This window comes from Rhinopithecus bieti, unplaced genomic scaffold (genome assembly GCF_001698545.2).
Source record: "Rhinopithecus bieti isolate Rb0 unplaced genomic scaffold, ASM169854v2 scaffold_56697, whole genome shotgun sequence".
NCBI classification, from domain to species: Eukaryota; Metazoa; Chordata; class Mammalia; order Primates; family Cercopithecidae; genus Rhinopithecus; species Rhinopithecus bieti.
In genome coordinates this window covers 166261-190384 of record NW_016821681.1, presented here as the reverse complement: position 1 = coordinate 190384, position 24124 = coordinate 166261, and the positions used below count along the sequence as shown (strand labels likewise).

Genomic DNA, 24124 nt, shown 5'->3' with positions numbered 1-24124 from the left:
AATGCCCACTCCTGAATAAATTCATTATCTTCGGAGAGTCTCTCTGTTGCTGTTTTAGGTTTACATGGTCACAGCAGAAAAAGAGTACAAAGAGACAGCTGGAGTTTGTACATCATAAAACCAGGTAAGCACTTTCACAGAACCATGTTTATTATAATCACAATGTACTATTCCGTTTGGTGGACAGTTGCTGAAAGACTCTCTTATGGAGACACTTTTTATAAGGCTTGGGGGACTAAGAGGGTTAGAGCAACATACCCAGGAAATATGCGTGAAAATTTGTCTCAATAAATTCTACCTACTTCTTGCTAAATATGCCAGTATTTGACAGGAAGACGGAGGAGTAAAAAAGATAGTTGCCTCCCTCTGGTTTAGAAAAAGGAAAGAATCTAGCTGGGCTGGAGATGAAAGTACTCTATAAAGTGAATAGCTCTTTTTTCCAGAATGTGGAAGAGAAAAGAAACCTGGAAGCGGAGGGGTGTCTGTCTTTAGCCATGGGCACAGGTCCACCTCAGGAGATCAGAAAAGCAGAGGATGGGGGGATAAGAGCCACTGGCAGCAGGAGTAAGCAACGCAAAGGCTCCCAGACAGAAGACACCAGGTGGTGGGTGCAGTCCCAGGAACGCAAGGGCTCTGTAACAGGAGAAGCAACATCTGTGGGTACAGGTAGGGCTGAAATTGGTTGATGAAATGGTAAGTGAAAAGTGAGTGGGAAAAGCTCCAGTGTATATGACAGGGATTTGTTCATGTGTCTAAGTTGCTGTAAAGTGGCAATAACAAACACCCCTCTGTGGGCCCCCTGCATCCAATCCAGAGGGGAGGAGCTTAATGATGCCAAGGCCCCTTCAGAAAGTCTGACCTGGAGCCAGGCTAGTAAACATTGCTTTGAAGCACTACCTGTCTACCTATAACATTACTGCTTTTAAAAATGGAAACAAATGTATGAAAGTATATGATATTTTGAAAAATCAAATACAAAGAAAAGACTAAATCTTTTCCTTTTCTCCTCCCCAGAAATAAACATTATCATCAGCTTTTCATTATTCTTCAAGAAATAATCTATATCCTATGTTCCCGTTTTATTCACATGACAGCAAAATTCACCTAAAAATGCATCTTAGAAATCATTCTATGTCAGCATATGAAGACGCACCTCATTCTTTTTCATAAAATTCAGTTATATTAACACACCATAATTTATTGAACCAGTCCCCTATTTTTTGTTTCCATTCATATAATGTTGCGTGAATAGCTCTATCTGTATATATTTTTGCACTTTTTAATTTTTTTTCTATTGAATATAATCCTAAAATTGGAGTTTCTGGGTCAACGGAATGTTAAAATGCTATCTTCTTCTTTTTTTTTTTTTTTTTTTTTTTTTTTTTTTTTTTTTTTTTTTTGAGACAGTCTCACTTTATCGCCCAGGCTGGAGTGCAGTGGTATGATCTCTGCTCACTGCAACCTCTGCCTCCCAGGCTCAGGTGATTCTTATGTCTCAGCCACCCGAGTAGCTGGAATTACAGGCACACACCACCACACCTGGCTAATTTTTGTATTTTTAATTGAGATGGGGTTTCGCCATGTTGGCCAGGCTGGTCTCGAACTCCTGGCCCCAAGTGATCCACCAGCCTTGGCCTCCCAAAGTGCTGGGATTACAGGCTTGAGCCACCGTGCCCAGCTGACTTTTAAATACACACACACACACACAGACACACACACACAGACTCTCTCTCTCTCTGTCTCTCTTTCACACACATATATACATATATATGTAACTTGGCAAACAGTTTTACTTTATTTACTTTTTTTTGAGATGGAGTTTCACTGTTGTCACCCAGGCTGGAGTGCAATGGCATGATCTCTGCCTCCTGGGTTCAAGCGATTCTCTTGCCTCGGCCTCCTGAGGAGCTGGGATTACAGGTGCCTACCAACACGCCCAGTTAATTTTTGTATTTTTAGTAGAGATGGGGTTCCACCACATTGGCCAGGCTGAGGTCACAAATGCACCTCAGGTCACAAACTCCTGACTTCAGGTGATCCACCTGCCTCAGCCTCCCAAAGTGCTGGGATTACGGGTGTGAGCCACCATGTCCGGTCACTTAAATTTTATTACTCTGAAAAATAGAAGTTGTCTTTATCTTGATTTTAATAAGAATACTTATAACTTAAGTTTTAGTGTTCAGAAACATGACTATGATAACAATAATACCAATATTATATGTTTGCCACTCAAAGAAACAGTAAACATCATAGGCTATTATTCTTCTGTGTATACCATGAACCAATGGACTATGCACAGGAATGAATCAGACCTCAGGCTCAGTGTTGGTATTGTATGTTATCTTGGTCAAATGATTTCACTTTTGGACCTCAATTCCTCCGTATATAACTAACTAAACTATTCTGCTCCTTGGATAATATATTCATATCCCAAATATAGGTAACAAGCTATACTAACTGGCATGCTCTGCAGACTGTTACCTATATTTGGGATATTAATATATTATCTAAGGAGAAGATCAGTTCAAAATTCAAGCATAACAGTGTGACTAGTAACCAAAAGGAAAGATCAAAGAGTTATGATATTTGTGTTGTACCAAGGACAGACTCCTTTTAGATGCAGTTAGGAAAATACGCCACCATGGTTTCTAACTGAAGTATTGTATAGAAATGGGCATATTCTTTGACCCAGCAATTCTATTTCTAGAAGTTCACCGTAAAGAGAAAATTGTGTAGGTATAAAAGGATATTTGTACCATAATATTTATTGCAGCATTGTATGAAATACAAAAGGAAGAGAAGAAAGAAAAAACTGGTAGAAACCTAATGCCCAAAAATAGACGATTAAATAAATATACTATGCTACAAACACACACACACATACACACACTCACAATGTGATACCATGCAGCCACATGAAAAATAATTAGATCTATATTTAATGTGGAAAGACATAGATGAGTATTCTATTGATTTTACCTTAACTAAAGCTAATAATTAGTCTGTTACTGTTTCATGGATATTGGCAGAAGACATGAAACTCCTGGATCAGAGACAAGGGACCTTTTAAAAACTATGGCGCTGGAGCAGAGTAATTATCAGTACATTTGCCTCAGCTACCATGGGGGCAATGCTACCAACCCAGATGAAGGCTGTGTACAGGTGGGTTTGTATCACATTCTCTGGAAAGGGATGTACACATGTTGATATCATGCTGCTTTTTGTGCCATGAGCTTGGGAACTCACCATTTTACTGCAAGTGGTAAGCAAGTTTGCCCTTTGTCTAGGAGGGAGATGTTGCCTTGTCCCTCAAAGTTGCCCACTGCAAAAATAACCCCGAGAAATGATCTTGTAATCTTAGCATACTCAGCAAAATGTGTACAAGCACAAGAGACCCATAGAGAACTCTCTCTCCCAACAAGAACATATGGTTGAGAGAAGAAAGCAGGCCATAAATAGATATAAATACATTTAGGCAGATGCCTGAAAGAATGTTTACCCATAAGTTAATAGTGGTTTTCTCTGGGTGGTAAGAGGTCAGGTGATTTAAATTTTTTTCTAAGTATGTTTCTGTATTATTTGAATTCATTTCAATGAGAATATATCAAAATTGGGTAGGACCACAGTCCAGAGTGAATTCCAAGACTAATTCTCACTCAGGAACACAGGTTTATAAAATCCAGGGTGAATTCTAAGACTAATTCTCACTCAGGAACACAGGTTTATAAAATCCAGAAGCAAACCAGAGAAGAGATTGGACATCTATCAGAAATGTGAGAATGGGAGGAAACGAGGAAGGTGGGAGTCGACACATATTTGCTGGTTGTTATGCCAAAGACAGGGGAAGAACCAAGACCCTGATCAAATTCAGTTTGATTCATCTGGGAAGCCTGAATCCATGGTGCAAATCCAGGAATAACCAGGTGCATGCAGACCATGTTTCTGCATCATCTTAGCAGATCCTCTCCCTTAGAAATGACAAGTACAAATTAAGGAGAGTCAGAAGAAAAAAGCAGGGTCTCTCCCATTAAATCAGTGCCTTTCTATATCTCTGGGCTAAAGAAGTCACTTTTCAAATGTAGCGCCACCCTGTTTAAACAGCTTGTTAGGATATACAGTAAAACATGAGCCATGAGATGTAATGGCAAAAGCATTGTGATTCTAGTCAAATGTAGGAATTTCACTATAATATCTGTTCAATTACATCATGTTTATTAACAGACAAGACATCTGAATTATAAGAATTTTGAATGCTAATGAGTAATTTCACCTGCTTTGAAAATAACAGATTAAGTCAGTGGCATTCACTTTTGGAGATCCTGACTTTTAGGGCATCAAAGCTGTTTTTCCTGGTTGCTCCCGAGTGTGACAGTTGTTCATATAGAGTTGCCAAAAGGCTCAGTCCCAGCCTTGCCCCAGAAAAGTGATTGCTAATCACTTTTATATAATAATGCCGAACTGGGGCCCAGGTGAAATGGGCCAAGGGACTGGGGGTTGTGGGTGCTGCAGTCTTCCCTCCATGTTCCCTAGTTACCAAATTTAGAAAAGAAGCACCTGGAGTTGGAGTTGTTAGAAGAGCTGTTTGTGGAGAGCTGGAAGTTAATGCGGCAGACAGAGAGCCAGAGAAGGGAGCCAAGGACACCCCATACCAAAGAGCCAGGAGAAGAATTAGAAATGAGCACAGCCTCCTGCAGCCAGGATGCAGGTGCAGGTGCAAGGAGCGGGATCAGGCTGGGCCAGAGCAGCAGCACTCTCCAGCAGTTATAATGCAAGCCCTGGGCTCTGACCCCTGACCTCTGGTCCTTACAGCAGCCCCAGCTCCAGGAACTCCTGACCTTGTGCAGCAGCTCAGAGAGGGATGGGACCAGACGATCTCTTGAAGCCTCTACAGCATTTCCATCCACCCACTGGTCATTTTGTAGGAGAGGCTCTTTCTGTGGGCAGTGGAGAGCCTGCAGGACTATTCCCAAGTTGGGCGGCTGTGGAGCAGGGCAGATCCCTGGCAGCTTCTGTTCCCTGAACCGGAATACACCTGCCAGCCCAATTCCCTATGGAAATGACCTGGAGCAATAGGATCCATGGCCATTTCTGCTCTGCTGCTTCCTTAAGGGAAGGCTAGTAATTCCCTTTCCATGGCTAACTGAAAAATGTTAAATATCAGGTGAAAATCAAAGGAGTCCTGATTTTCTCTGTTCACAGATTTCATTTTTCATTTTTATTATGACAGCACTGTGTACGTTTATTCTTACTATTACCCTGTCCTTGGCAACATCTGTCTTCCAAGCTCATCTCAGACAAAAATACATGCAGTGCCTTCCATAGAGAAAGGCCTCGACACCTACTTTGTTGAATGACAAATGAAACATCCAGTGTGTAAGAGCAAGAATTTGTCCCTTCTCCTTTATGTGTCCAGGAGGATTTGAAATGACTGTCTTGGTATGGGAGGATACCCTGCCCAATAAACTGTCTTTACCTAAAAGCTAGAATTTCATTGCCAACGAAAGGCCTCATTTCCAATCCTTTTATGTGTTTTAGGTAACTAAAGGCATCCAACAGGGATTGATGGTTCTGTCTGGAAAGGTAGGGAAGTGGCCCTTGATTCTTAGGCACCTCTGAACCTCTGGGCACTGTCTGTAAGCGGGAAAGAAATGCTCTGCATCGTAGTAGAATGGGCATTAGGAGAAAGAGAGATTAGGACAGGTTATGCTGTGTTCAAGAAAAAATGAGTTTCTCGTTCCCAAGGTGGCTTAATACTATACAGTGTTCAATAATTACTCTTTGCTCACTGGAGGAGAGAGAGGGAGAGAATGCATGTGTGTGCATTTTTCTTATTGCATTGAAATGTTTTCCAGCTCTTTCATTTTTTTTTTACCCTCTTACATGTTTATGTCTTATCTCTCCAACTAGACCGTAGAAACCCTGAGGGAAGGATTAGATTAAAACCTTTGCACATTTATGGTCAAGTAGATAGAAACAAATAACATATGGCAAACTAAAGTTAGTTCCCCAAACACAAGCCACAGTTTGGCCTGCTCTGCTCTGATGAGAACAATGGTTTGGCTAATTGTAGTAAAATGCATCCCTGGTGGGAAAGCTGGACTTAGAAAAGAACCAGGGAGACTTTTCCCATAAAATATCAGTTTGCTGCTATCTAGTTTGATCCAGGAAACAAAACAAAACAAAAAAAGTGACCCTCAGCCTCACCCAGAGCCTCTATGGGCTTGATTTTATGAAGCAGGGTAGCTCAGGGTGACTGATAAATCTTACTTTTCTAGATTTTCGTATGAAAACGGGAAGAAAGTGACTTATTTTCATTAATCCTCTTTCTTTTCTCTGTCCCTGAGGAACACACATTTCCCCACTGATTGGGAAGAATGAAGTTTACTGGGATTGTCAATGATGTTATGAGAATAGTAAGAGGTAGCATTGTCCCCTGTAGTGAAAATGCACTGGACGAGGGGACCTGAATATGACTCCCAGCTTCATTTTCCAGTGATGTGACCTTGGGTAAGCCATGGTGCGCATTTGCTACACGTAATCTATGGGGTGGCCCAATAAGTCAATGCATAGTCCTGGAGGACTCTGAATGTGCAATCCTAGAGCAGGGGTTGGCACACTATGGCCCACAGGCCAAATCCACCTCCACCACCTATTTTTGTCAAGAAAATTGTATTGGAACACAGCCATGCTTTTTCAATCACATATTATTTCATGCTACAATGGCAATGTTGAGTAGTTGCTACAGAGACTGTATGACCTGCAAAGCTGGACATATTTATTACCTGGCCCTTTATAGAAACAATCTGGCACACCTTGTTCTAGACTCATGCACTGACTCCTGTTGATCTTGGAATCCCAGCCCCACATGTAGTTGTTCTCATCAGCAAAGCCCACGTGCTATAGGGACTAACTAATTGTCAACTGCTTTTGAAATAGGATACCACGTAAGAGCACCATTGTGCCTTGGTGAGCTAAGGAGCTTCTTTCTACAGAAACTCTGCCCTGTCTCAGCTTCACAGAGCAAAGAGTGGGTACCTGCCTGCAATGCTGAATGGTCCTCATTTATTATTGATGCTGCTGGAGAGTAGAGGTGGGTGAAGCTCAGGGAAGCTCCAGGCAGTGTGCACATAGCTTTCTCTGCCATCCTGCATTGGGTTTCTCTGAATTTCAAGAAATCGACTAACATGATGATTGGGCTAAGGGACGGCAAGTGTGCAAATCCTTCCACATTTATGGGAATGAGACACTTTCCCTAAACAATTGGAAAAGATTTCATCACTTAGTTCCTGAAGTGTTAGAGCAGTGAAAGTCTCGGACCTGTTCAGTTTCCATCTTCTCATTGTGTAGACGACAAAGTGGAACCCAGGAAAGGAGACTCATTGGCTCAGGGTCACCCAGTTGGTTAAGGACAGAGTCAGATTCGAGTCCAGATGTCTTACTTTCCAGACCACTGCTCTTTCCATGTATCCAGGTAGTCAACAGCCACTCATGAGGCATCTGCTTTGAACCAGGAACTGCAGTGGCTGCTGGTTATAGAGTCATGAACAAGGCAGATACCCTCCTGAGACCATGGGCCTTTGAGTTAACAGCCAGATCTTATATGTATTATACATACATTAGTACACATATAATTAACAATTGTAAGAAGTGTTGTGATGGAAATGAACAAGGGACAATGACAGAATAACAGGAAAATCCTACCTATTTGCCATACTTCCTTAATTCTGGGCATGCATCTTTAAAAACATTTTGCTATTTCTGAAACCAAGATGCAACTTATAATAGATGCAGCCTGGGATGCTATTGAGTGGCATTTTTACTTTCTGAGACATCTTACAGTTGATGGTATCTTAGGTCAATGATAGAGAGTAGATAAAGCAGTCAGAGAAGACCTTTATTCATCTCAACCAAGTCCTGGAGGCTGAGAAGGAGCCAACTATGCCAGGAGCAGGGGAAAGAACATTCCAGACAATGCGGGCTCAGCATGTGAGAAATCCCAAAGGCAAAAAGGAGCCCAGTGGAGACCAGGGTGGCTGGAGTGAGGACGGAGGTCCCAGGAATGCCTCAAAGAGTGTGCAGGGGCCAGGTCATTCAGAGGTTGGAAACCTGTGGTCAGGAGTTTGGATTTAAACAGGAGAGTGACACAAACAGCTTTGCATTTCTAACAGATTGCCTTTGAGCAATTCCCCAGAAGGGAAATATAAAATCTATGTTATTTATTTATGGAACAATATTAGAATCAGGGAGTTGGGTTAGGGGGCAATTTTAGGAGTACAGGCAAGAGATGGCCATGACTCTGATTAGGGTGGGGCAATAGAGGTGGAGAAGGGGCTGATTTGAGAGATTCTTAGACCATGTCCCACATACCTCCCTCAATGTCTGGTCACAAGTTGGGGGGGATTACTGGGAAGAAATGAGAGAACAAAAGCCTAGGTTCGCTACAGTAGGTAGGTATGGCGTGTCTTGCTCACTCGTTTTTTTGTAGTTACACCCTCTGAGGACATTGTATACTTTTTTTTTGGTAGAGATGGTGTGGTCTTGACACGTTTCCCAGGTCGGTCTCAAACTCCTGGCCTCAAATGATCCTCCCACCTTCTAAGATGCTAGGATTACAGGTGTGAAGCATGCCCGGCCTCTATACTTTCCTTAAGTCTTTTCCAAATCTGGCACCATGGGACCCTCTTGAAGGAAAGGAGAGGGATCCCCATGGTGAAGAAGTGGCATTGCTTCTTTCTGCTCCTAACCATGTCTTCCAGCTACCTGTGCCTCTTCCCCAGCTCCTCTTTCCCCCTTCTCAGATTTGCCTGATTAACCACTATATACAAATATGGTGGGGAGGTGGAATTGTATATAATGTGCTTCACTGCGTGCTGTTGGCATCTTTCTCTTTCACCCCAAAATGGTTTTGCCCTGACTCGTCAGTGGTAAATCTTCAGGGCTCCTGGAGTCCACTGGAACCTGAGCCCACTCCCATCACACAGCCCCACTGCAGCCATCAGCAGTTAGAAGAAAGTGGTAAGAGAATGATGTCTCTGCTTAGGCCTCCAAAGCCCAGAATAGCCCACAGTTTGGGCCCAGTGTGTGGAAAGCTGGGACTCTCTGCTCTTGCTAACTCAGCCTTTTGTCTTTCTCCATTTTTCTAGCCTGAGTATGTCAGCTGTGAAGTCACCAACAGAAACCTCGCAGAGCATGCACCAGCCTCCTCCACCTGCGCACGGCTCCTCTGCCTGCTGCTTCTCCATGGGTGTGGGGGTTCTGTGGGCAGAGGTGAGTTTAAGTTCAGAAAATGACAAGGGACCCACGCGTGTGTTCCTGGTGATGAGGGCTCCTGCTGCTCTCCTCTCCCACTTCTGCCTCCTCTCTCATGGCCTCAGCTAGCACCAGGAGGCCTCACCAAGCTCTGTGGGCCCAGCCGGGCCAGCGGCGCACCCCCTCCTCCTGCCTGCTCATTCCACAACACCCAGTTCTGCCTCCCCATCATCTGGCACTCACAGGACCAGTGCCAGGGACTGGGTCATGAATCAGGAGCAGAGCCCTATTTGCTATTTCCAAAAATATCTACTCCTGTGTGGTTTGAATTTCTCTGGCATTTGTCAACCCTCTGCTTATTTAGCATTTTGCCTCTGATAGCTGAAGTTTTAGGTTCATTTCACAGCACCATATCCTATCTCTCCAACTAGATAGTAAGCTTTTGGGGAACCAGGTCGATGTGCCTTCATATTAGCTGACCAAAACCTTGACTGGGGTGTTAAAGATTTCAAAATTCCCAGAAGCACTGTCTCTATAATTCATATCTTGGAATTGTTGTGATTCAGGTGGCCTTGGCCTCTTGGCCTCAAGACACCCAAGTTGAAGAGAGAAGGGAAAAGCCAGGAGCACATGGGCCTGATGCCAGACAAAGCCTTGAGCATGCCAGCAATTTAAACTAGAAGATCATGGTAAAGTGACATCATCTTGGATGTTATTGACATCCAAGGGGTGGGGCCCTTCAGCCATGAATGATGAATGGCTTTTATCTTGATGACCAACTCTAATGCATAAGAGTGACTGTCTGGGGTTCTGTGTAGAAAAGGACCCTGAGGTTGCTCCCATGACTGGTGGGAAAGATTGGCGGGCTTATTGGTACTGTTTGCATGGGTCTAGAGAAAGGAGAGTGCGTGCTTTAGCCATTCTCCTCTGCACAGTGCTGGGAGTTTGGAGTTGGGTAATGGCAGAATTCATGGATCCAGAGCTCCTTCTGTGAAGAGCAGAACCATGTCCAGAAGTGAAAGTGGAAAAGGGTGGTCTGGCCTTCATGGCAGAGTGGCCTGGCCTAGTGCAGGCTGCTATTTACACAGTAGATTCCTCAGCACAGCTCTCCTTTGGGGTACCTGTAACACATATCTGGAATCCAACACAACTACATACAGTCATGGAGACAAGGCAAAAGGAGATGTGACCAGAGAAAGGCTTGAACTTCTGGGTTCATTTCACATACCCCAGATACTAAGCTATTAGCAACTGGATTAACTCCAGACCCTCCCTCATTAGTAGCTCAGAGCATTTTGATATAGTGGCAGCCTTGTTCTGGATTTGCACGTAAGGCTAGATCTCAGTGACTCCCAAAGAGCTGTGCTGCCAGGGCAGAAATTAATGAGCATAGAGATCCTGTTTGCAACATCTTTAACCTAGATAAGCACAATAGCCTCCCAGCCTTCAGGTTTATTCCACTCCAATTCGTCGTTACTAATGCCAGAATGTTCTGCTAAAGCATATTTCTCATCCTCATAGCCCCTTGTTATGATTCTTCAATGAATCTCCTTCACCTACAGTATAAAATCTAAGCTCCCTAGCCTGGTCTGGTGAGTCTCCCATGACATGCACTTTCTGTCTGTCTGTGACCCTGTGCATCACCATTTCTGCCCTTGCCTTATGTTCCATTCACATGGAACCACTTGAGGACACCAAAAGTCCTGAGTTGCTTCCCTCTGCCAGTCCTTTGTCCATCCTGCTTTCTCTGCCTCGAATGTTCTCCCCAACCGTCACTGCTGAGGTCAGCGGAATCCAAAGATGACTTCCAATGACTCTTGCCTTTATATAATCTCCCCCTCTTGAATATGGGCCAAATCAAGTAATATGATGGGATGTCATCATAATTGGGTTACTGTTTAGCTGACTTTGAGTTAATCAAAAGGGAGAGTATCCTGGGTGGGCCTGACCTGATTGGAAGAGCTTTTAATAGATGGTGACACATCAGAAAGATGTGGCCCTGCTGTCTTTGGAGACTTAAGCTTCTATATTGTGAGAAGCCATGTGACAGTAGGCTCAAGGAGTAGAGAGACTCTCTGATCAACAGCCAGCAAGGAATAGGGACTTCAATCCTACAGTGACACACAACAGAATTCTGCCAACAATCTCAATGAGCTTGGAAGAGGTCCCCAAGCTCTAGATGAGAACCACAGATGCCCAACACCTGAATTTCTACCTTGTGAGACCCTGAGTGAAGAATACGGCTAAGCCTCACCTGGACTCCTGACCCATGGAAACCATGAAATAATAAATATGTATTGTTTCAAGCTGCTGTGTTTGTGGTAATTAATTATGCACCAATAAGAACTCTTCCTGATGCTTCAAGATTCAGCTCAAGAATTATCACCTGTAAGATTTACTTGACTCTGTCAGGTGGAATGAGCCACTTCTTGTGTGTCCCAGGCTCCCCTTGTAGTTGGGGCTTATTTATTAACATGTCACATGCTATGGACTGAATGGTGTCCCCTACAAAATTCATAATTGGGGCCCTAACTCCCATTGTGATGTATATGGAGATGGAGTCTTTGGGAGATAGTTAGATTTGGATACCATGGAATCAGTGTTTTTATAAGAGGAAGGCGTACCTGGGTTCTCTTTGTGCAATGTGAGAACATGAGAAATGGCTGTCAACAAGCCAAAAAGAGAGCCCTCACCAGAACCCAACCATGCTGTCACCTTGATCTTGGACTTCCAGCCTGTGAAGAATATAACTGTGAAGAATAAATTTCTGTGGTTTAAGTCATCCAGGAGATGGTATTTTGTTACAGCAGCTCAAGCTGACTAAGATGCTATCTGTTTACTTGTCTGTTACCCTCACTGGACTGTGAGACCCTGGAGGGGAGCTATTGCCTTGCTCATCCTCATCTCCCCAGTGTCTGGCACAGTGTCTGGAATATGGTAACTGCAGTAACTGAGGCCAGGGGCCATAGCTCCCTCCAGCCTAGCTTTGTTCCTCTTCAGCATCCCTCAGATATCCACAGGGTCCGAGGCCTTGGAATGTCCTTCCTCTTAGGATTTCTCAGAGGAAATCAATGAGACATGCTTCTAAAATAAACAATCAGGCACTGGAAAATATAAATGCCCACTTGTACCAAATACCACAGCCGTTTCATAATTTATAGACAGTTCTGGGAAGATAAATATTGGTTTTGATTATTTTACTATGAATAATTGAAAGCAATCTCAGAGTACATTAAGCAGAATCCTAGTCCCATGAAAAGCTCAACAAAGAAAAAAGGTTACATAGTGTAGGAGATTTGAGGAGTGCTTCTTCCCATTTCCCTTTCTTAGAGAGCCAGAGAGCACCTGAACACATTGAAGACCATGAGAAGTCCTGTAGTAAAGAAACCTGCCTAATAGTTCAATCCAACACATCTCATGTTTATGTGTTAGAAATGAATTCAGTGATGAAATAATACCTGTTAATTTCTCATGGTTGGAAAATACTTTGGGAAGTCTTGTAGTATGTGATCTAAAATTCTATAGCCCTAAAAGCTCCTTCTGCCTTCTGCTGTCAGGAATGTGGATATCCAGGCTGAGACAGAGAATCCTTGTGTTGCACTTGAGGGAAATGAGGCTGAGAGAGGCAGAGCTACTTGTCCTAAGCACATAGTCAGCTTTGACTGAGGCAGGAGCAAAGCACAGTACATTCCTTACTGCCAATTCAGTGTCCTCTGCCCTCGTTACATTGGCTCGCTAAGAAGTAGATCAGTCAGCACATTCTTCACCCTGCTTGTATGTTGCTGTGTAACAAATCAACTCAAACTTTGTAACATAAAATATGAACAAACACCTTTTATTGTTATCTCTTCTAGTTTTGGGGGTTACTGGGATCAGTGAAGTGGTCCTTGCTCAGGGTCTCTCGTGGAGTTGGCTTTAAATGATGGCTGAAGCTGGGGTCATCTCAAAGGCTTTCCTATTCGCATGTGTGATGGTGGATGCTGCCTGTCAGCTGGAAACTCAGGAGGGGCTGCTGGCCATAACACCTGCTGACAGGCTTCCAAGGTGACTTAGGCTTCTTCTGAGCATGGTGGCTGGATTTCAAGGGCAAATGCGCCCATGCACACCCTTTTATGACCTAGCCTTGGAAGTCATGCAGCATCTTTTCTACTGCCTTCTACCACTTAGAAGCAAATCACTCAAGTTGCCCCATACTTAAGGGGAAGGGAATTAGACTCCACGTTTTGTTGGGAAGAGTCTCAAAATATTTATGGACATGTTCTAAAACCACCATGTTCCTATTCCATCTGATGACTCATAGTCCTGCCCTCTACCCCCAGGCAAGTTCCTCTGGCCTCTGCATGTCACTTGGTGGCAAAGAGATGTTACCATTACAGAATTTTCTCATTCATAGGTTACAAAACTTAGCAAATGTTGGTTAATACGTCTGTGACACTGGTAAAGTTTTTTTTTTTTTTTTTTTTTTTTAGAGGGGAGATTAGAACTAGAATCCAGGAATTCCTAAAATGTGGTATTCACCTTGAGCCCCAATTACACTCATCTTTATGCAGTCACACTCATTATGGTCTGTTTCTGACCATCAGAATGTTCACTTCACATACAGCATGGATAAATTTCAGTCCCCAAACTCAGATATACAGGAAATAGTACTTCTCTTATTATTCCATAATTCAATCTCTCTCCAGTCAGAGTTCTGATGAAGATGGGGGCAGCAGAATTTAATCTCAGCCAATTTATTATTTGCCCTCCTCTCTACACCAGAGCTGTTGGAGGAGCAGGAGCCCACCCCCGAGATGTGAGAATGCTCCTTAATCTCTATAAGCCAGGCCTGTAACAACCAGGCCTGCACTTTAATGTTTGATGGAACCATTCAAGACCTTGGAGAGTGAAGCTTGTAATTGCGTAGGAGCTTTGCTGGAGCCACCACACACACCTCAAATGGTCCCCCTTGAGCTCCTAAAGTCTTGCTGACTCTGGGGTCCTCCCTGCCCTATGCAGCTGGGAACGTGGCTGGCCTGACTGTGGCCAGGACGGTTCTACCTTGGCCCATTAGGATCAGTGTGATCTGTTCTCCTACACATCACTCCCTTGCCTATGTGATTGGCTGGGCTAAGTTAGCCAGCCTGGATCTGGACTCTCTCTACTTATGAAATATAAGACTCATACAAATGTAGGTGGGCAATATGCCTCATTGTGGTCATGCTCATTATGGTTTGTTTCTGACCATAAAGATGGTTATTCCCTATTTATGAGATGTATCTTTTTTTTTTTCTTTTTTTTTAGAGGGATTCTTGCTCTGTCACAGATTGCAGTGCAGTGGCATAATCTCAGCCCACCGCAACCTCCACCTCCTCGATTCAAGTGATTCTCCTGCCTCAGCATCCAAGTAGCTGGGATTACAGGCACCACCATGTCCAGCTAAGTTTTAAATCATTGTATGAAGGAAAGAGTATCTTGTGATAATGAAGAGGGGAAGATTGCTTTCCTGAAAAACTTTTGTTTTAAACTTTAGTTTTGTAATTGTATATGATTTGTTCCTAAAAAATTTTGGAAATACAGAAACTAGAAAGCTAACATCTTCCATAATTCCATCCCCATAAAAGTAATCACTGTAAAAGATTTAGCATCTACTCTTCAAAATATTTTTCTATGTATATCCTGACATGAAGACTTGCTGTTGTTTTTAACAAAAATGCTGTCATACATGTACATGCTATTTTGCAACTTCCTCCTTGTGGCTAAGGCTGTATTTTAGACATCTTCTTTGTCAGTATATTTAGACCTGGGCAACTTAGGGAGACAAGGAAGGTCTTCTCTACTTTTTTTTGGACTTGAATTTGCATAGCAAGAGTCCATCTCATTACCATCAGTGGCTTCCATGACCACTACTCTAATCTCAACCACAAGATTAGAGTGAAAAGCACAACACTGTCCCCATTTATGTTCAGGGAATGCAGAGATGGACCCTACGTGATATTGTTGATGATAATAAAGATGGTGGTAGTGATTATAATAATAGATCTTCACATTTGAAAAGCGTTTGGACCTACCTTATGGAGGAAATTCAAAAAAATTATCTTTGCTATTAATAATGTTACAACAAATAAAGGCCAAGCTCAAAGCTGGGGATGCAAAAGGACCTGGAGCAGTTTCCCCAACACAGCTTCCTGACTGTGCTCTTTCTTCCCCTCTAATATATGAGTGTCATTTATGTTTTCCTTTCTGCATTTCAAGGAATAGCAAGGAATGGATTTGTTTCCATTATATCTGTTTCAAGTTGTTCTTACTCCCATCTTCCTGGAGGAGTGAATGTTTCCTTCACTCATATATGAGTCCATATAACTTCTTTACAGTTTAGTTTCTGATATATTTAACAGAGGGGGAGAAATTTTACAAGTAAGGGCCTTTGGGGAAAGATGCCTCTGAGTCTTGCATAATTTATTAATGGGAAAAACATTAATTTCACATTTCATTCTGCTGCAAAATCCATATGACCCCAGTCAGTTTGGTAAGTTTGCAAGGGTAGAGCTGGCTTTTAAACAAAGTGAGTGTGGGACACTAGCTGTGAGACTAGGATAGACCTTGGCCTTTAACTTTCCCAAACTCTTCTTTGTAGAGGGAAAACTGAGGCCACGAAGGGTGAAGTGTATCACAGAAGGTCACCGCCAGTCTGATGCCAGGCCCCCAACCCAATGTGTCTTTTCTGGGTGAAAAAGGAAACAGAGGCCTTGACTTCGAGGCGCCAGCAGGATCTGATGGGACATGGATGCCTGAAATTGCCTTCAGTGATCAAAAAAATTTACCTTTATAGGTAAATGTCTATCGAGAAAGTTGCATAGAGAGACTCTGGAAGAAAAGAATTACGTATTTCCCATAATGGGAGATCAATTTATTATATAAAAATGTTCAAAGCATTCAAAACTCAGGAAATATAATGAGCATATCAAAAATTATCTGCATCTGAAAAAAATCTCCTAAGACTGGAAATAGAAAAAAGCTGAGAGACAGGAGGAGCCAACTCCAACTTATACAAGGTTCCTTAAAATTGTGTAAGTGAGGGGAGTGCTGGGTGGAGGTTGGCTGACTGAATTATGTCACTAACTTACTGTGTAGGATGTGGGCAAGTCACATCACCTCCCAAGACTTTCATTTCCTTTCCTGTAAAATAACAGTCCTAAACTAAATAATTTCTAAGGGCGCCTAGAACCATGAGAAGTTCCACCTGACCTTATTCCAACCACCTGCAAATTCTCACCAGCTTCTTCCAACCTGATGAGTTTCTTGTTGATTGTCAGCACTCAAGAGACTGCAGTAATTCTTCTTCCATTTTAATTAAAATCTTAGCCTGCCTAAAAATTATTGCTGTCAAGCCAGGGACTCAGAAACCCATGCTAATTAACATGGATTGGCATTCTCAACATTCTCTGTCAAATGACACTTTATTTTTCATCTTGGAGACAAGTATTTTTTAACGTCTTATTATTTCTGAGTTGTCTTTAATGCTTAACACACCTCTGGGTGTACATAATGTGTGGCTTACTCTCCTTTCCAGATCATTTAAATTAAAAACAGTTGGGCCTAAGAATGATTCTTCCAGCACTCTGCCTGATGCCACCAACCAAGTCACCATATGGTCTTTTGTCCTGAGTGTGGCCTTTCAGGCTGAGACATTTTGTTTGAAATTAACAGATTTTGAATGTCAGGTCTCAGTGCCCTGACCCTTGTGTTTTTCTGAGTGCTTTCCTGTTTTAATGAAAAACTGTGATTCATATCTTCAATCTACACCTTAGAAAACCTCAATTGCGAGACAGTAAACTTAACTGAGGAAGGTAATGGTGATGCTGATGACGACAGATAACGATCATTCACTAAAGGTTTATGACACCAGCCAGGCACTGTGCTAAGTATAACAAGAAATATATTTGGTCTTTGTCTCCAGTTGCCAACACAGTGCTCCTAAAACTGTTGGAATTTTCTGAATAATGATATGTTGTTATTCATAAGGAACCCCTTTCAGTCACACCTGAGTTTATGCTAATGCAGTGACTTAGGACTCCTAGGTAGCCTCAGGAAGGGGCTGATCACCAGAAGGATGGAGTGATTAGAGAGTGGGAATCTTCAGCCCCACCTACTACCCTCTGCGGGAGGACTGGAGATTGAGCTCTATAAAAACTCTTGAACAATGAGGTTCGGAGAGCTTTCAGGTTAGCAAACACATGGTGGTGCTGGGAGAATGGTGCGCCCAGAGAGGGCACAGAAACACTCTGCACTCCCCAGACCTTGCCCTATGCACCTTTTCCGTTTGGCTTTTCCTGAGTTGTATCCTTTACAATAAACCAGCAAACAAAAATATTTTCCTGAGATCTGAAATGCATTCTAGCAGATTATCAAACCTGAGGAGAGGGTTGTGGGAACTGCACATTTATGGCCAGTGCTCCAGTTGCTCAGAAGTTCAGTGACCCTGTACTTGTGACTGGTGTCTGCAGTTGAGGTAGTCTTGTGGGACCGAACCCTTAAATCTGTGGAATCTGACACTAACTACCTAGAGTTAGTGTCAGAATTGAATCAAATTGTAGGACACCCAGTTGGTGTCCAGAGAATTGGAGAACTGGTTTTTGGTGTTGGAAAATACTCTGGAATGATACATGTATTATCCCATACTGAATCCTCTCAGCAGTCTTATGAGATAAGTACAGTTATCATGGTCATTGTACAGATATGGACCCTGAAGCCCAAAGAGATTAACTTCTTCAAGGTCAAACAGTCAACAGTACAGGCAGGATTCAACTCCAACCATCTGACTCTAGACCTATTTGACACTATATAAGTCCATTTGTGTTGCTATAACGGAATACCTGAGACTGGTAATTTATTAAGAAAAGAGGTTTATTCAGCTCATAGTTCTGCAGGCTATATGAGCATGGCACCAGCATCTGCCTGGCTTATGGTGAGGCCTCAGGAAGCTTACAGTCATGGTAGAAGGGAAGGGGAGCCAGCATATCACATGGCAAGAGAGGAAGCAAGAGAGAGAGGGGAGGTGCCAGGTTTTTTAAGCAATCAAATCTCAAGTGAACTAATAGAGTGAGAACTCACTCTAATTACCAACAGGACTGTACCCAGCCATTCATGAAGGACCCTCTCCCATGACCCAAACACCTCCCATGAGGTCTCACTTCTAACATTGGGGATCACAATTCAACATGAGATTTTAGAATGGACAAATATCCAAACCATATGAGAAACCTTAAGGAATGAAAGGAGAGTGGGATGGTCCCCATATCTGTGAGTGCCCCAGCATATCAGCAGCAGGAAGAAAAAGACTCAGTTCTGAGTTGGTCTGCACTTGTTTATGCAACAAGCATTTCTGAAAAGTCTACTGTGTGCCTATGTGAGGCACTGTGTTGGCTTAAGTTGACTAAAATAGAGTCTCTGCACTGCAGGAGCTTGGGATCTAACACCAGGAGCAGCTAAGTGTGCATAAATTATTACAGAGGAAGAACAGAACATGATCCATGCCATGGAAGGTACAAAGTACAGGGAATTCAGAACAGGCCAGCATTTCAAGCAGGAGTTACCAGAAAGTTGCAAGCTCTTTAAATAAATTTTGTTCTCTGTTTCAGCTGAAAAACTGACACTACCTCACCTCAGGGGTCATTTCTTTCTTTTGTTTGCATGTGTCTTTTTTCTTTTCTTTTCTTTTTAAGAGAAGCAAGGCTTTATTTCCTTGTTTTGCAGATAAAGCTAGCTGAGTTTGTTGCTTTTTGGTGATTAGTCAAAGAGACCAAATTCCATATCCTCCTCTGACTCTTCCTTGACTTCAACTTTGTCTGGGGCTGCAGCACCAGTAGTAGCAGCAGTGTCCACAGAAGCAGCAGCCACAAATGCAGATGGAGCAGCAGAGATGGACTTGACCTTTCCAGCACAGGAAGGTGTAATCAGTCTTCACAAAGGCAGCACCCATTTGTTCCCGCTGATGATAGAATAGGGAACCGATGCAACACTTGGGTAACCAGTCTGCAGACAGAGACTGGGAGCATTGCAGACACCCTCCAGGAAGCAAGGATGCAGAGTTTCCTCTGCCACGTCAAGCACTTCAGGGTTGCAGATGCTGCAGTTGTCAAACACCGACTGGATGATTAGCTCAAAGGAGGAGGGGGAGATGTTCTGCATGATCACCAGTGTAACTTCACTGGCTCCCACTTTGTCTCCAGTCTTAATCAGTGGTACGTCACTCAGGATTTCAGTGGAGCCCCCGTACATCTTAGTTCCTGATGCCAAAAACCTGAAAGAAAGGTCTTCTTGGGCCCCAGACCAGGGTTCCAGGTGAGCACAGTGACTTCACGTGGGGCAATGGCACCAGCATAAGTGGTAGCAAGTCCCTGATCTCAGTGAGGTCTTCTTTGGTGAACATAAAACCTACATTCACCTGGAAATGAAATGAGACAATGGTTTCCCCAGAGCTGGGTTGTTTTCCAGATGTCCATGGATGGCCTCATTCATCATGGTGCTCTTGTCCACCAGCCTTCCCTTGCAGGGACATTTGGATCTGCTGCATCTGCTTGGAGCCCACATTGTTCACTCCCACAATCAAGCATTTTGGATAATCATCCAAATGTTGGATAATCTTAAGGAAGTAGTTGGACTTCTAGGTCTCCCTGTCTTCCCTGGGCATAACAGCAGTGTGTCAGGGATTGCCATGCAGAGTTTTAAAGACGATGTCAGTCTCACAGGATGCCTGGAGATAGTTGCATGTGTCTTTACAAAAAAGCATGTAAAAAATCAAATGCCTGTTGTCTGATGGCTTCAGGTGAACCTACTGTTTCATGCCTCATCCATTTGTTTGGAGTGCAGAAAGTTCTGCCCCAAGAGAGGAGCAAGAAGCTTTGCCTGTGGGGTGCAGGGTCTGCACCCTGGGGTGCTATGACTATGGCACCTCTCCAGGAGGACCGAGAGTTTCAGCGTCTCCTCCTCCCTATGATAAAACAATGGTTCTCCACCATCTGGTCTGCTCACCAAGACTGCCTTGTTAGTAGATCTCAGCAGGTAAGGCTTTGGAGTGCAGGTACCAGGTCAGCCTAATACAGAGCTGGGAGGCACTCTCAGGGCAGTCCTGACTTAAAATGCTATCCTGTTGTCCCAGTATAAGCCAAAAATAATATTCTAAGGCCCCCCAACCATCTGAATAGACCCCTCCTCAGGGCCAAGGGCATTCCAAAGTTAACCTGAAAAACTAGTTAGTTCAGGCCATGATGGGAATGGGGAGCTGGGCATGCCTCATTATACTCTCCTCCCTTTTTAATTACTGACAGAACAGACTCTTTACTCTGATAAGAAACATTTGCAATCCATTCTCTCTGAAGCCTGCTACCTGGGGGCTTCATCTGCCTGATAAATACTTGGTCTCTACAACCCCTTATCATAACCCAGACATTTCTTTCTATTGATAATAACTTTTAACCAATTACCAATCAGAAAATATTTAAATCTACCAGTGACCTGGAAGCCCCCCACCCCTGAGTTGTCCCACCTTTCTAGACCCAACCAATGTACATCTTACATGTATTGATTGATGTCTCACATCTCCCTACAATGTATAAAACCAAGCTGTACCCCACCCACCTTGGGAAGGTGTTGTCAGGACCTCCTGAGGATGTGTCATGGTTGTATTCTTAACCTTAGCAAAGTAAACTTTCTAAATTGACTAAGACCTGTCTCAGATACTTTTGGTTTACACAGGTGTGCCCTCCCACTTGTCAAACTCAGTCCTAATTTTATGAAAGGTGATCACTGGAAACTTAAGGAAGGATACCATGAAGTGGGAGTCAGGAATCTTGGGTCCTGGGCCCAGCTTTGTCACTGACATGGGTGATCTTAGATAAAAATCTTTATAACCTGAGGCCTCAGCTTTCTCATCTGTATAATGGGGTGATTGGTCTAAGTTAGTGTTTTTCCAATGGAGGCTGATATGATTTGGCTGTAATAATCTCACCTTGAATTGTAATAATCCCCACATGTCAAGGGTAGGGCCAGGTGGAGATAATTGAATCATGGGGCAGTTTCCCCTATACCTTTCTCGTGGTAGTGAATAAGCCTCAAGAGATCTGATGGTTTTATACATGGGTGTTGCCTTGCACAAACTCTCTTGTTGGCCAACATGTAAGATGTGACTTCGCTCTTCATTCACCTTCTGGTATGATTGTGAGGCCTCACCAGCCATATGGAACTGTGAGTCAACTAAACCTCTTTCCTTTATAAATGACCCAGTCTCAGGTACGTCTTTATTAGCAGCATGAGAACAGACTAACACAGAGGCACTACTGACTTTTCAGTTGGAATCATTCTTATGTGGAACTGCTCATGCATAGGGGTTAAGGATGTTTAATACCCCCTGACATCTGATCTCTAATTCTCAGCCATAAAGTTGCCCATCCTCAGTCATGAAAACCAGAACCACACCCAAACATTTCCAAATGCCTCATGCCAGGAGAGGGGGTGGGTAATGTCACCTGGTTAAGAGTTATTGAACTAAGTGGTCTCTACAAGGGCCTTCCAACCAGATGATTCTCATCAATAAATGTTAGGACAAAGGGTTATACTCAGGCCATCTCCCTCCAATACTTGAGGTACACTGTGTCAACAAAGGCTTTGTAAAAGTTTTATCAATAAAGACCTACTTGATTATCATGATTCCTGGAGTATTGTGTGTTTCACTGTTGGTGTTTTGTTTTGTTCTATCTAATGTCTACAGTTGTATGGGGCATTGATTTGAAGCCATTTAGGTCCCAGTAAAATGTCCCAGCTTTTTATTTAGACTACACAGAACATCCATTCATGTGATAATGAGTTTGCTGCTGCTTCACTTTCTCTAATAGGTCTGCTATTTCTAATTTGTACCTCTTCTTACCTATCAAGTAAAGCTCATGTCAACCTAAATAACAGAGAGAGAGGATCTCTAAAAGAAAAGAGATTTATTTGCGCCTAGGTATTGCAATGGGAACATGCATGCCGAAGAAAACTACACAATTGTACAATACATTACACAATTGTCTTGAAATAATTATCCTTGGCTATGAGGGTCACCACCAGTCTGATGGTGAACAGGCAGTTGCCGGGCAGATGTCCTTGCAGAAGTGTATTTTGTGTAAAGTTGTGATGGCCTTTGTGCAAGATTGTGGTTTGGTAGAGTTTTTAAACTCAGGCATACACATGTGAGAATACTCTTCCCATGGCCTTCCCTAGCTCTGTTTGTTACAGTTTTCTTCACATTAGTGACTCCATTTTGATTATGGCAGCTTTCACAGTCAAATACTAAGACTTTCTGGTTTTGTAACACAAATTAAGAAAAACACAAAAATGCCCAAATATCTTTACTAGAGCTGAGGAGGTTAGTCTTTTCTGGATTTCTTTGTTTATCTTTTTGTTTTGTTTTGTTTTGAAAACAGGGTCTGGGTCTGCCACCCAGGCTGGAGGGCAGTAGCATGATCTTGGCTCACTGTAACCTCTGCCTCACAGCCTCAAGCCATCCTCCCACCTCAGCCCCCCAAATAGCTAGGACCACCACGCCCAGCTAATTGTACTTTGTATAGTGATGGGATTTCACCGTGTTGCCTAGGCCAGTCTCAAATTCCTGAACTCAAGTGATCTGCCTGCCTTGGCCTCCCAAAGTGCTAGGATTACAGGCATGAGCCGCTGCATCTGGCCCTTTCCTGTATTTCAATAGGCCGCTGTAGCACTGGGCTTGACAGCTTACTGCCTCCTTGCGGGAGCTCTCCTACCATCAGCAGCTGGCAGAATTTGGGCTGCAAATGGCCTCACTTTTCTGTTAATTGAAGTGATGCAGCATCCTGTGTTTAAGGGATTTGAATGTGTGTGTGTGTGATTATGAAGCATGAATAAGTGATGACTTTCTGTCCAAGAATCTCTTTTGAAAGTGACAGCCTGTGCTCCCGGCCAGGCCCTCGGCTTTGTGATGCAACTCAGAGCCAAGACTGCTCTGGGGCTGTGGTTTTGCTTAGTACATACCTGTGATGTGGGGCTAATTGTGTTGTGTTTTGAAATCTCCTCTTCTAGCCCAGTCTTCAGAAAGCATCCTGTAAAATGAAACACTTATCATGTTCGGCTTTGTGGCTCTCCCTCCTGAACTACCTGTGCAGGACACTATGGCTGGAATTAACCTGCACCAGTGGGAGCCTGATCCAGTGTTTGGGAATGGTGGAGTTTAAGCTGGCCTCACTGTATCTTTCTGCTCAGCCCTGAAGCCCGAGGGGCCTTCTCTCTGGTGGTGACAGACAAGACAGGCCAACTCAGAGGTGGGTGCTGGGAAGTCAGCCTGGAGCAGGATTCAGGGGCCGGGAATGCTTCCCCGGCTGACAAGCACAGGCCAGGCAGAAATGCACCCACTGGAGAGAGGCCAAAGCCCACCTTCATCAAGGCAGGTAGAAAAGTGGCGCTTGTTATTGACAGCTCTTGACTGTATTATTGCTAGGTTGAAATATTAAATATTCTGCTCTGTGGAGAGTCCGTTGTAAAATGTGCTTTCTCTGAGAGTGTCTGGCTGTGCAGAAAGTGGAAGCATTTAAAATTTTTTCACTACCCCCAGCTATTGCAACATCATTCAGGTCTGTTTTTGATTTCTTCAGGTTTTGTCTCACCTTTCTTTTGACAACTCTGGCCAACAGACCCTCACTGACTCACACTTTGATTATTGTTCCAAGCTCTAGGATAGAAACAAAATAAAGAGTAAGTGTTTCTCTTCCCACAGATCAAAGACCTTACAAGCTCCCCCCAAAAAGAGCATTTATTAATAATTCTTTGATGGTTGCTGTAGAACAAGTTGAAAGTTCTGGTTGTCCAAAATTATCTGAACATGCACTAG

At 43.3% G+C, this 24124-nt stretch overlaps 1 pseudogene; it reads right to left on the bottom strand.

The window, feature by feature from the left end:
- Positions 1-19017: 19017 nt before the first annotated feature.
- Positions 19018-19921, bottom strand: LOC108520945 (60S acidic ribosomal protein P0 pseudogene; annotated as a pseudogene).
- Between the last annotated feature and the right edge of the window lie 4203 nt (positions 19922-24124).